Here is a 10,370-nt window from a genome sequence, read left to right as displayed (position 1 = left end):
TGTGGGTTCCCTCCGGGTGCTCCAGTTTCCTCCCACAGTCCAAAGGTGTACAGGTTAGGTGGATTGGCCATGATCAATGTGTGGGGCTACAGGGATAGAGTAAGTGGGCCGAGAGTGTTCTTTTGGAGGATAGATGCAGACTCAGTGGGCCGAATGGCCTCCTTCTGCAGTGTCGGGATTCTATATAATGCAATGGGTATCACATTTGCCTCAAGTACATAAAGTCCCACATTCACAACCAGGCAGAAACATTATTAAAAAACTCATCTCAGTATGAGAAAAGTTCCATAACTCTGAACCTCCTCCTGTCTCAAAATGCATTCTGCAAAATGAGAAGGGCTGAAATTTCAGGACACTCTGATCGAACCCAGAGCAAACCTGTGACTGACTCGCAACATTCAGAGCGCAGATGGACAATTCCGGCTGACCCAGCGCGCTCCGAGTGAAGAAATTCATCTCTAATCTCTGATAGGACAAAACCATGAAGGCAAAACTTGGGCAGCAGGAGGTACTGTCATCGTGTTGTCAGTGGAATAAATAACACGGCCACACAAAGGAAGCTGTTGTTGGAGCCCACGTTAGACTTGAAACAGGCCATTAAGTTGTTGCTTACCCTGACAAAATGCGGATGAAGGGGTACAGGAGCATCAGGGGTCCATAGATTGCCCCACCTCCATACCGCACTCACACAACATCACAGTGCAATGCCAGAATGGCCAGATCACCTCCCAGGAGGTAGCCCAACAGTTGGGCCCAGTACTCAGGAGTCTCTGCAGACCTACGGGATACCACCCCGAGGACGAAGGGGAAGGCCGTCCTCGTTGTCAGACGTGCGATTGGAGGACACGTGGTGGTCAGGTGGGCATGGTCGTCAGGGCCATCAGAAATGGCAACACGAACGCCGCCCAGGGCAGCCGCTAATGTGGAACAACAGAACTTTCACCGGCTTCATACTGGGATCCTATCACCAACACTGCGAGACACCAAGGCCAAGTTAGCGACCTGCTGAGCATTGTGGGGACCCCCTTACCGGTGACACACAGCCGAGTCGGTCAGACTACCCATTAGTCATGGTGCAGGGACCAGGACCCAATCGCTGGGGGGTGACTGAACATAGAACATAGAACAATACAGCGCAGTACAGGCCCTTCGGCCCACGATGTTGCACCGAAACAAAAGCCATCTAACCTACACTATGCCATTATCATCCATATGTTTATCCAATAAACTTTTAAATGCCCTCAATGTTGGCGAGTTCACTACTGTAGCAGGTAGGGCATTCCACGGTCTCACTACTCTTTGCGTAAAGAACCTACCCCTGACCTCTGTCCTATATCTATTACCCTTCAGTTTAAGGCTATGTCCCCTCGTGCTAGCCATTTCCATCCGCGGGAGAAGGCTCTCACTGTCCACCCTATCTAACCCACTGATCATTTTGTATGCCTCTATTAAGTCTCCTCTTAACCTTCTTCTCTCTAACGAAAACAACCTCAAGTCCATCAGCCTTTCCTCATAAGATTTTCCCTCCATACCAGGCAACATCCTGGTAAATCTCCTCTGCACCCGTTCCAAAGCCTCCACGTCCTTCCTATAATGTGGTGACCAGAACTGTACGCAATACTCCAAATGCGGCCGTACCAGAGTTCTGTACAGCTGCAACATGACCTCCTGACTCCGGAACTCAATCCCTCTACCAATAAAGGCCAACACTCCATAGGCCTTCTTCACCACCCTATCAACCTGGGTGGCAACTTTCAGGGATCTATGTACATGGACACCTAGATCCCTCTGCTCATCCACACTTTCAAGAACTTTTCCATTAGCCAAATATTCCACATTCCTATTTTTCCTTCCAAAGTGAATCACCTCACACTTCTCTACATTAAACTCCATTTGCCACCTCTCAGCCCAGCACTGCAGCTTATCTATATCCCTCTGTAACCTGCTACTTCCTTCCACACTATCGACAACACCACCGACTTTAGTATCGTCTGCAAATTTACTCACCCACCCTTCTGCGCCTTCCTCTAGGTCATTGATAAAAATGACAAACAGCAACGGCCCCAGAACAGATCCTTGTGGTACTCCACTTGTGACAGAACTCCATTCTGAACATTTCCCATCAACCACCACCCTCTGTCTTCTTTCAGCTAGCCAATTTCTGATCCACTCTTTCAGCTAGCCAATTTCTGATTCACTGGTTACGAGTCCTCCATTTTGATTGGTAACACACTTTCCAGATGGGTACCGGAAACTTGTAAGAAGTCCTGGGTAAATATCCTGAACTATTCCAGAAGGGTCTGTGCAGAATAAAAAGGGCCAAGGTCCGTATGACCGTGGCCCCAGAGGCTCAACCCAGGCCTGTTCCCTACGCCTTACTCGCCAAAGTTGATGCAGAGCTAAGGCACCTGAAAGATCTGGGAATCATTCAGTTTGCGGAGTGGGCTGCACCGTAGTACCAGTTATGAAGCCAGACATGTCTACCTGATATTGCGGAGATGACAAACTCATGGCAAACAGGGCTTCACGCCTGGACCATTACCCGATGCCCATAATGGCCTGCAGAAGGAGCCCATTCGGCCCACTGAGTCTGCACCTACCCTCCAATAGAACACTCTAGGTCCACTTACCCTATCCCTGTAACCCATGCATTGATCGTGGCCAATCCACCTAACCTGTGCACCTTTGGACCGTGGGAGGTCACTCTCCTAGATTGACTGGAGAGTGTCCATTACAAAACTCGATACGAGCCATGCCTATTTCCAGGTGGAACTGGACTCTGCGTCCAGGAAATACGCAACTATAAACACCCATAAGGGGTTGTTTAAATAGACCCGCCTCCCATTCGGGGTCTGGTCGGCTCCGCCAACCTTCCACAGAGTAATGGAGGGTATTCTGCAAGGGCTGCTGAAGATAGCTGTATACTTAGATGAGGTGCTCATCACGGGTACCACTGACATGGAGCACATGGAAAACCTGGAAGAAGTGCTCAGACGGTTCTTCCAAGTTGGTGCCCGGCTGAAGAGAATAAAATGTGTGTTCAGAGCCAACACAGTAACGTACAGAGTGGACAGAGATGGTCTGCACCCTGTGTAGGACAAGGTTCAGGCCACAAAAGGGGGCCCCCAACTCCGAGGAACGCCACTGAACTCTGGTCATTTTTGGGCCTGGTGATTTATTACAGGAAATTCATCTCAAACCTGGCCCCCCTGTTGGCACCCCATTCACACACTGCGAAAGGAGAGCCAGTAGAGGGTTTGGGATGTCTTACAAGAGGAAGCTTTCGCCGGGGTGAAGATGCGTCTCTCATCCTCACAGCTCCTCACCCATTATGACCCAACCCGACCGCTAGTTTTGCCTTGTGATGCCTCCCCTTATGGCATTGGGGTGGTGCTGGCCCACAGATGGGACGATGGTATGGAGCGCCCTATTGTTTTTGCTTTGAGGACTCTAGCAGGCACAGAACGCTGCCCTACCCAAATAGAGAAGGAATGTTTGATGGTGATATTTGGGGTTAATAAGTTCCATCAGTGCATCTATAGACATCATTTCTTCACCGTGACTGATAACTAGCCTCTTTAAAGGGGACAAGAGGAGTCCCCCCATTACATTGGCCTGGGTTCTGCATTGGGCACTCTTGCTCGCTGCATATGAACACTCATTCCAGCATCGTGAAGGTACACACGCTGATGCCCATAGTCGTCTCCCCCTGCCCGTGAGTCCCCCGTTCCCACCAGTGGCAGATGCAGTTGCGGCGATCCTGAATTTTATGGATACTCTGCCAGTGACAGGTCGGACATGGACTCAAAGAGCCCCTAGGTTGTCGAAGCTCCGCCCCATGCTATTAAATGCTGGATTACAAGGGACGTCCCCTCCCCCAACATCCTTACAGCCAGAGGGAAAACATTCGGACTTCCCAGGTTGGGGGCCGAGGCCCACTCAGCTGGGGCTGGTTAGAACTGACCGCATCTTGGCTGCCCCAACAGGGACTGTGATTGGAGATAGTTACTGCCGTGGCAAGATGATTCTTTAGAAGTAAATAAATCTTTTCCTTCCCGACACTGGCTTCCTTTGTCATTAAAGTCACAAAGAAGCAGGTTGCATGGAGTTTGCGAGGAGAGAGGGGTAGCTTGGTGGAGGGGTTAACGGAGGGAATTGCAGAGTTTAGGCCCAGGCAGCAGGAGGCACGGCTGCCAATGTTGAAGATGATGGGAGGCGGTCTCTATCTCCGTGTAGATGCAGCAAGACCCGCTGACCCTTTTCCAGCATGACTCTGCTTTTATATCAGAGGGCTGTTCGGCTGGAGGAGATTACAGAGAGGGGGAGGGGTGAGGCTATGGAGGGATTTGAAAACCAGGATGAGATTTGTCAAACTGAGGTTCTGCTTGACTGGGAGCCAGTGTAGGTCAGCGAGCACAGTGGCATGGTTGGATGTGAGAGCAGCTGATTATAATTGTGCCACCGATTATTCTGCTGTTAATACGATGCCAAATTAATCCAAAACGTACTGGTGTTCAATTTTAAGGTTCTGCTTCTTGACTCCTGTGGTTATTTGGTGTGCCAAATAGACGAGGCCCACTATCCTTAGTTGCAACAATTCAAGCTCTCTGAGACGAAACCAGTCTGTTCCCAAACTTTAAAATTTTTTTATTTTTAGCCCAAATGTACACAAAAATGCAAGAACACAACTCAGTAACGTTTACAACACCCCCACAGGTCACAGTATGCGGAGTTCCCCCCCCCCCCATCCCTGTACCCTCCCCTCACGTCAAACAATTCCACAAACATTGTCATAAATGAATGAAAATCGCTTATTGTCACAAGTAGGCTTCAAATGAAGTTGCTGCGAAAAGCCCCTAGTTGCCACATTCTGGCGCCTGTTCGGGGAGGCTGGTACGGGAATTGAACCGTGCTGCTGGCCTGCCTTGGTCTGCTTTCAAAGCCAGCGATTTAGCCCTGTGCTAAACCAGCCCCTTGAACAGCGCCCACCATGTCTCAAAGCCCTCCGCTGGCCCCCTCAACTCAAGCTTGATTTTTTTTCCCAGCCGAAGGAAGTCATTCAGGTCCCCCAGCCAGGCCGCCACCCCCGGCGGCGTTACCAACCCCGAATCCAACAATATCCTACACCGGGCAATTAGAGAGGCGAAGGCTATGGCATCAGCCCTCTACCCCTCCATCAACCCCGGCATTTTCGACACCCCAAAGATTGCCACCATTGGGTCCGGCCTGACCTCTAGCCCCACCATCTTCGATAGCGTCCCGAACACCGCCTCCCAGTATCTGTCCAACTTCTCACTGCCCCAGAATATGTGTAGATGGTTCGCCGGCCCTCGCCCACACTTCTCACAGTCGTCAGCCAGCCCCCTGGAAGAACCCACTCCTCCTCGCCCATGTCACATACACCCTGTGCACCACCTTGAATCTGTTCACAAATTTGGTGTCATTTGTGGCCTCAGGATAAGCCCCCAATGTCACATCTGTGTCACCCCTTCCAGCTCTATAACGTCGCCAACTCCACCCCTGTCTCCGCTCTTCATCTCCTGAAGCCCTCATCCATGTCTTTTGATCCTCTAGACTCGACTATTCCAGCGCTCTCTTGCCTGATCGCCCACATTCTGGGCCCGATCTACCAGCCACGCCGTGCCCCCGTTCAGCTGCAGTAGATACTAGGAGGGGCCCGTTCTGGGATCTATCCGGCTTGCCACGCCTCGCGAGATCTAACGGGGCCGCCCATTGTGGGTGGGATCAGGGTTTGGAAAACTGCATATTAGAGTGAGTAGCTAGTCTCACTCTAATATAGAGCTGGTCTGATCCACCCGAGGTGTTGGGATCTAACTCCTTCCCCTCGGAGACCTTAGGCGAGCGCCGTTCTGTACTGGTCTCCACAAACGCGGACCAGGCGGAACAACACTTGGGGGGGGGGTCTCCCAGGGGGTTGGAGGCCCACGGATAGATGGCCTCAGGGCATGGTGGCACCCTGGTACTGTTGGTGCCACCTGGGCACCTTGGCACCACCAGCATGGCACCCTGGCAGTGGCATCTGGGCACCAGCCTGGCAGTACCAGGCGGGCATTTTACCCATGCCAAGGATTGGACCTGGGGGTGCCGTGTGAGGTGGGGTGCAGGTGGGCCAGGAGGACCTCCTTTTGGGTAGGTTGGGGCTTTGGAGTTGCCTTGGGGGGGGGGGGGTCGCGAGACCATGGGTGGGATTCTCCCAGTCCCGCGCCGGGCCGCGGAATCCCCGCAACAGCGCCACGCCGCCCCGACGCCGGCACGTGATTCTCCGCGGAGCGCAGAATCGACACCATTGGCGCCGGCGCATTTGGGGCGGCGCCGGTTGCGGGCCGCTGTACTCGGTCGGGTCGCCGATTCTCCGGCCCGTATGGGCCGAGCGGCCGCTCGAGAAAGGCAGAATCCCGCCGGCGCCGGCCACACCTGGTCACAGCCGGCGGGAACTCTGCGCGCAGGGCCAGGGGGGCGGCCTGTGTGGGAGGAGGGGGCTCCGACCCTGGGGGGGGTGCCTCTGACGGTGGCTGGCCCGCGATCGAGGCCCACCGATCGGCGGGCCGGCCTCTCGCTCCCCGGGCCTATTTTTTTACCCGCCGGCCCCTGAACCCCCGTGCCATGCTGCGTCGGGGCCGGCACGTTGAGGGAGGCCACCGCGGATGCGCGGGTTGGCGCGGCGCACCGTTCGCTCCAGAATGGGAGGCTGGAGCATCATGAATCGCTCCAGCGCCGTGCTGGCCCCCTGTAGAGCCCAGGATCAGTACTCCCAGAAGCCCGTTCATGCCGTCGTGAAACGCGATGGCGTTTCCAACGGCGTGGACACTCTGCCGCCGAATGGGAGACTCCCGCCCCGGGTATCTGTCCTAATTTCACCTCATTGAATTGGATTGGATTGGATCGGATTTGTTTATCGTCACGTGTACCGAGGTACAGTGAAAAGTATTTTTCTGCGAGCAGCTCAACAGATCATTAAGTACATGAGAAGAAAAGGGAATAAAAGAAAATACATAATAGGGCAACACAACATATACAATGTAACTACATAAGCGCTGGCATCGGATGAAGCATCCAGGGTGTAGTGTTAATGAGGTCAGTCCATAAGAGGGTCATTTCGGAGTCTGGTGACAGTGGGGAAGAAGCTGTTTTTGAGTCTGTTCGTGCGTGTTCTCGGACTTCTGTGTCTCCTGCCCGATGGAAGAAGTTGGAAGAGTGAGTAAGCCTGGTGGGAGGGATCTTTGATTATGCTGCCCGCTTTCCCCTGGCAGCGGGAGGTGTAGATGGAGTCAGTGGATGGGAGGCAGGTTCGTGTGATGGACTGGGCGGTGTTCACGACTCTGAAGTTTCTTGCGGTCCTGGACCGAGCAGTTGCCATACCAGGCTGTGATGCAGCCCGATAGGATGCTTTCTATGGTGCATCTGTAAAAGTTGGTAAGAGTCAATGTGGACATGCCGAATTTCCTTAGTTTCCTGAGGAAGTATAGGCGCTGTTGTGCTTTCTTGGTGGTAGCGTCGACGTAGGTGGACCAGGACAGACTTTTGGAGATGTGCACCCCTAGGAATTTGAAACTGATAACCATCTCCACCTCGGCCCCGTTGATGCTGACAGGGGTGTGTACAGTACTTTGCTTCCTGAAGTCAATTACCAGCTCTTTAGTTTTGCTGGCATTGAGGGAGAGATTGTTGTTGCTCCACCACACCACTAGATTCTCTATCTCCCTCCTGTATTCGGACTCGTCGTTATTCGAGATCCGGCCCACTATGGTCGTATCGTCAGCAAACTTGTAGATAGAGTTGGAACCAAGTTTTGCCACGCAGTCGTGTGTGTACAGGGAGTAGAGTAGGGGGCTAAGTACGCAGCCTTGCGGGGCGCCAGTGTTGAGGACTATTGTGGAGGAGGTGTTGTTGTTCATTCTTACTGATTGTGGTCTGTTGGTCAGAAAATCGAGGATCCAGTTGCAGAGTGGGGAGCCAAGTCCTAGGTTTTGGAGCTTTGATATGAGCTTGGCTGGGATTATGGTGTTGAAGGCGGAGCTGTAGTCACTAAATAGGAGTCTAATGTAGGAGTCCTTGTTTTCGAGATGCTCTAGGGATGAGTGTAGGGCCAGGGAAATGGTGTCTGCTGTGGACCGGTTGCAGCGGTATGCGAATTGCAGTGGATCAAGGCGTTCTGGGAGTATGGAGGTGATGCACTTCATGATCAACCTCTCTGTCAACCTTCGCTTCCTATCGCCTCTGTGAAGTGCCTGGAATGCCCTTATTATGTTAAAAGTGCTATATAAATACAAGTTGTTGTTGTTGAGGAGCTCCTTCAGCTCTTTACCTTGCTGCAGTTGCAGCCGGTAGACACTAGGTGGCAGTGGAATCTGCAGCTTTTGGAACATAGCATGAGCTCAGAGCTTCTCAACCCTTCAGAAGTGTCTTTAAAACCGTTCCTGCCTCACTATTTTAATGTATTTTTAATTTTTAATTTAGAGTACCCACTTCTTTTTCCAATTATGGGGCAATTTAGTGTGGCCAACTCATCTAACATGCACATCTTTTTGGGTTGTGGGAGTGAGTCCCACAAGAAACGGGGATAATGTGCAAACTCCACGCAGGGATTGAACCTGGGACTTTGGCGCCGTGAGGCAGCAGTGCTAACCACTGCGGGGCCGTGCCACCCATTATTATTTAATAACTCTGAGTTGAGTGTCTAAAACTGGTTTGTTTATTCTGCAGCAGGTCTGTATAACACTGGGGTACAGTACTGGTGGGGACGGGTCTGTCACTGTGTAACACCAGGGTACAGTACTGGTGGGGACGGGTCTGTCACAGTATAACACTGGGGTGTAGTACTGGTGGGGGACAGGTCTGACACTGTGTAACACCAGGGTACAGTACTGGTGGGGACGGGTCTGTCACTGTATAACACTGGGGTGTAGTACTGGTGGGGGACAGGTCTGACACTGTGTAACACCAGGGTACAGTACTGGTGGGGACGGGTCTGTCACAGTATAACACCATGGTACAGTACTGGTGGGGACGGGTCTGTCACTGTATAACACTGAGGCACAGTACTGGTGGGGATGGGTCTGTCACTGTATAACACTGGGGTACAGTACTAGTGGGGGACAGGTCTGTCACTGTATAACACTGGGATACAGTACTGGTGGGGACAGGTCTGTCACTGTATAACACTGGGGTACAGTACTGGTGGGCGACAGGTCTGTCACTGTATAACACTGGGGTACAGTACTGGTGGGGAGGGGTCTGTCACTGTATAACACTGGGGTACAGTACTGGTGGGGACGGGTCTGTCACTGTATAACACTGGGGTACTGTACTGGTGGGGACAGGTCTGTCACTGTATAACACTGGGGTACAGTACTGGTGGGGACGGGTCTGTCACTGTATAACACTGGGGTACAGTACTGGTGGGAACAGGTCCGTCACTGTATAACACTGGGGTACAGTACTGGTGGGGACAGGTCTGACACTGTATAACACTGGGGTACAGTACTGGTTGGGTTAGGACTGTCCCTGTACAACACTGGGGTACAGTACAGGTGGGGACAGGTCTGTCATTGTATAACACTGGGGTACAGTACTGGTTGGGTTAGGACTGTTCCTGTATAACACTGGGGTACAGTACTGGTGGGGACAGGTCTGTCACTGTATAACACTAGGGTACAGTACTGGTGGGGGACAGGTCTGTCACTGTATAACACTGGGGCACAGTACTGGTGGGGACAGGTCTGTCACTGTATAACACTGGAGTACACTACTGGTAGGGGACAAGACTGACACTGTATAACACTAGGGTACAGTACTGGTAGGGGACAGGTCTGTCACTGTATAACACTGGGGTACAGTACTAGTTGGGATGGGTCTGTCACTGTATAACAATGGGGGACAGTACTGGTGGGGACGGGTCTGTCACTGTATAACACTGGGGTACAGTACTGGTGGGGACAGGTCTGTCACTGTATAACACTGGGGTACAGTACTGGTGGGGACAGGTCTGTGACTGTATAACACTGGGGTACAGTACTGGTGGGGATGGGTCTGTCACTGTACAACACAGGGGTACAGTACTGGTGGGGACGGGTCTGTCACTGTGTAACACTGGGATACAGTACTGGTGGGGACAGGTCTGTCACTGTATAACACTGGGGTACAGTACTGGTGTGGACGGGTCTGTCACTGTATAACACTAGGGTACAGTACTGGTGGGGATAGGTCTGTCACAGTATAACACTGGGGTACAGTACTGGTGTGGACGGGTCTGTCACTGTATAACACTAGGGTACAGTACTGGTGGGGACAGGTCTGTCACTGTATAACACTAGGGTACAGTACTGGTGGGGATAGGTCTGTCACTCTAT

General features: G+C 52.3%; 1 non-coding gene across 1 annotated transcript; it reads right to left on the bottom strand.

Annotated features, from left to right (window-relative positions):
• Window positions 1-378: 378 nt before the first annotated feature.
• LOC140395817 (small nucleolar RNA SNORA79) lies at window positions 379-520 on the bottom strand. Its single transcript, XR_011936328.1, has one exon. It is a non-coding gene; the product is annotated as a small nucleolar RNA SNORA79 (small nucleolar RNA).
• Between the last annotated feature and the right edge of the window lie 9,850 nt (window positions 521-10,370).

This window comes from Scyliorhinus torazame, chromosome 18, assembly GCF_047496885.1.
Source record: "Scyliorhinus torazame isolate Kashiwa2021f chromosome 18, sScyTor2.1, whole genome shotgun sequence".
Taxonomy (NCBI): domain Eukaryota; kingdom Metazoa; phylum Chordata; class Chondrichthyes; order Carcharhiniformes; family Scyliorhinidae; genus Scyliorhinus; species Scyliorhinus torazame.
Note: the sequence above shows the minus strand (reverse complement) of the source record. Positions and strands in the feature narration are given on the sequence as shown.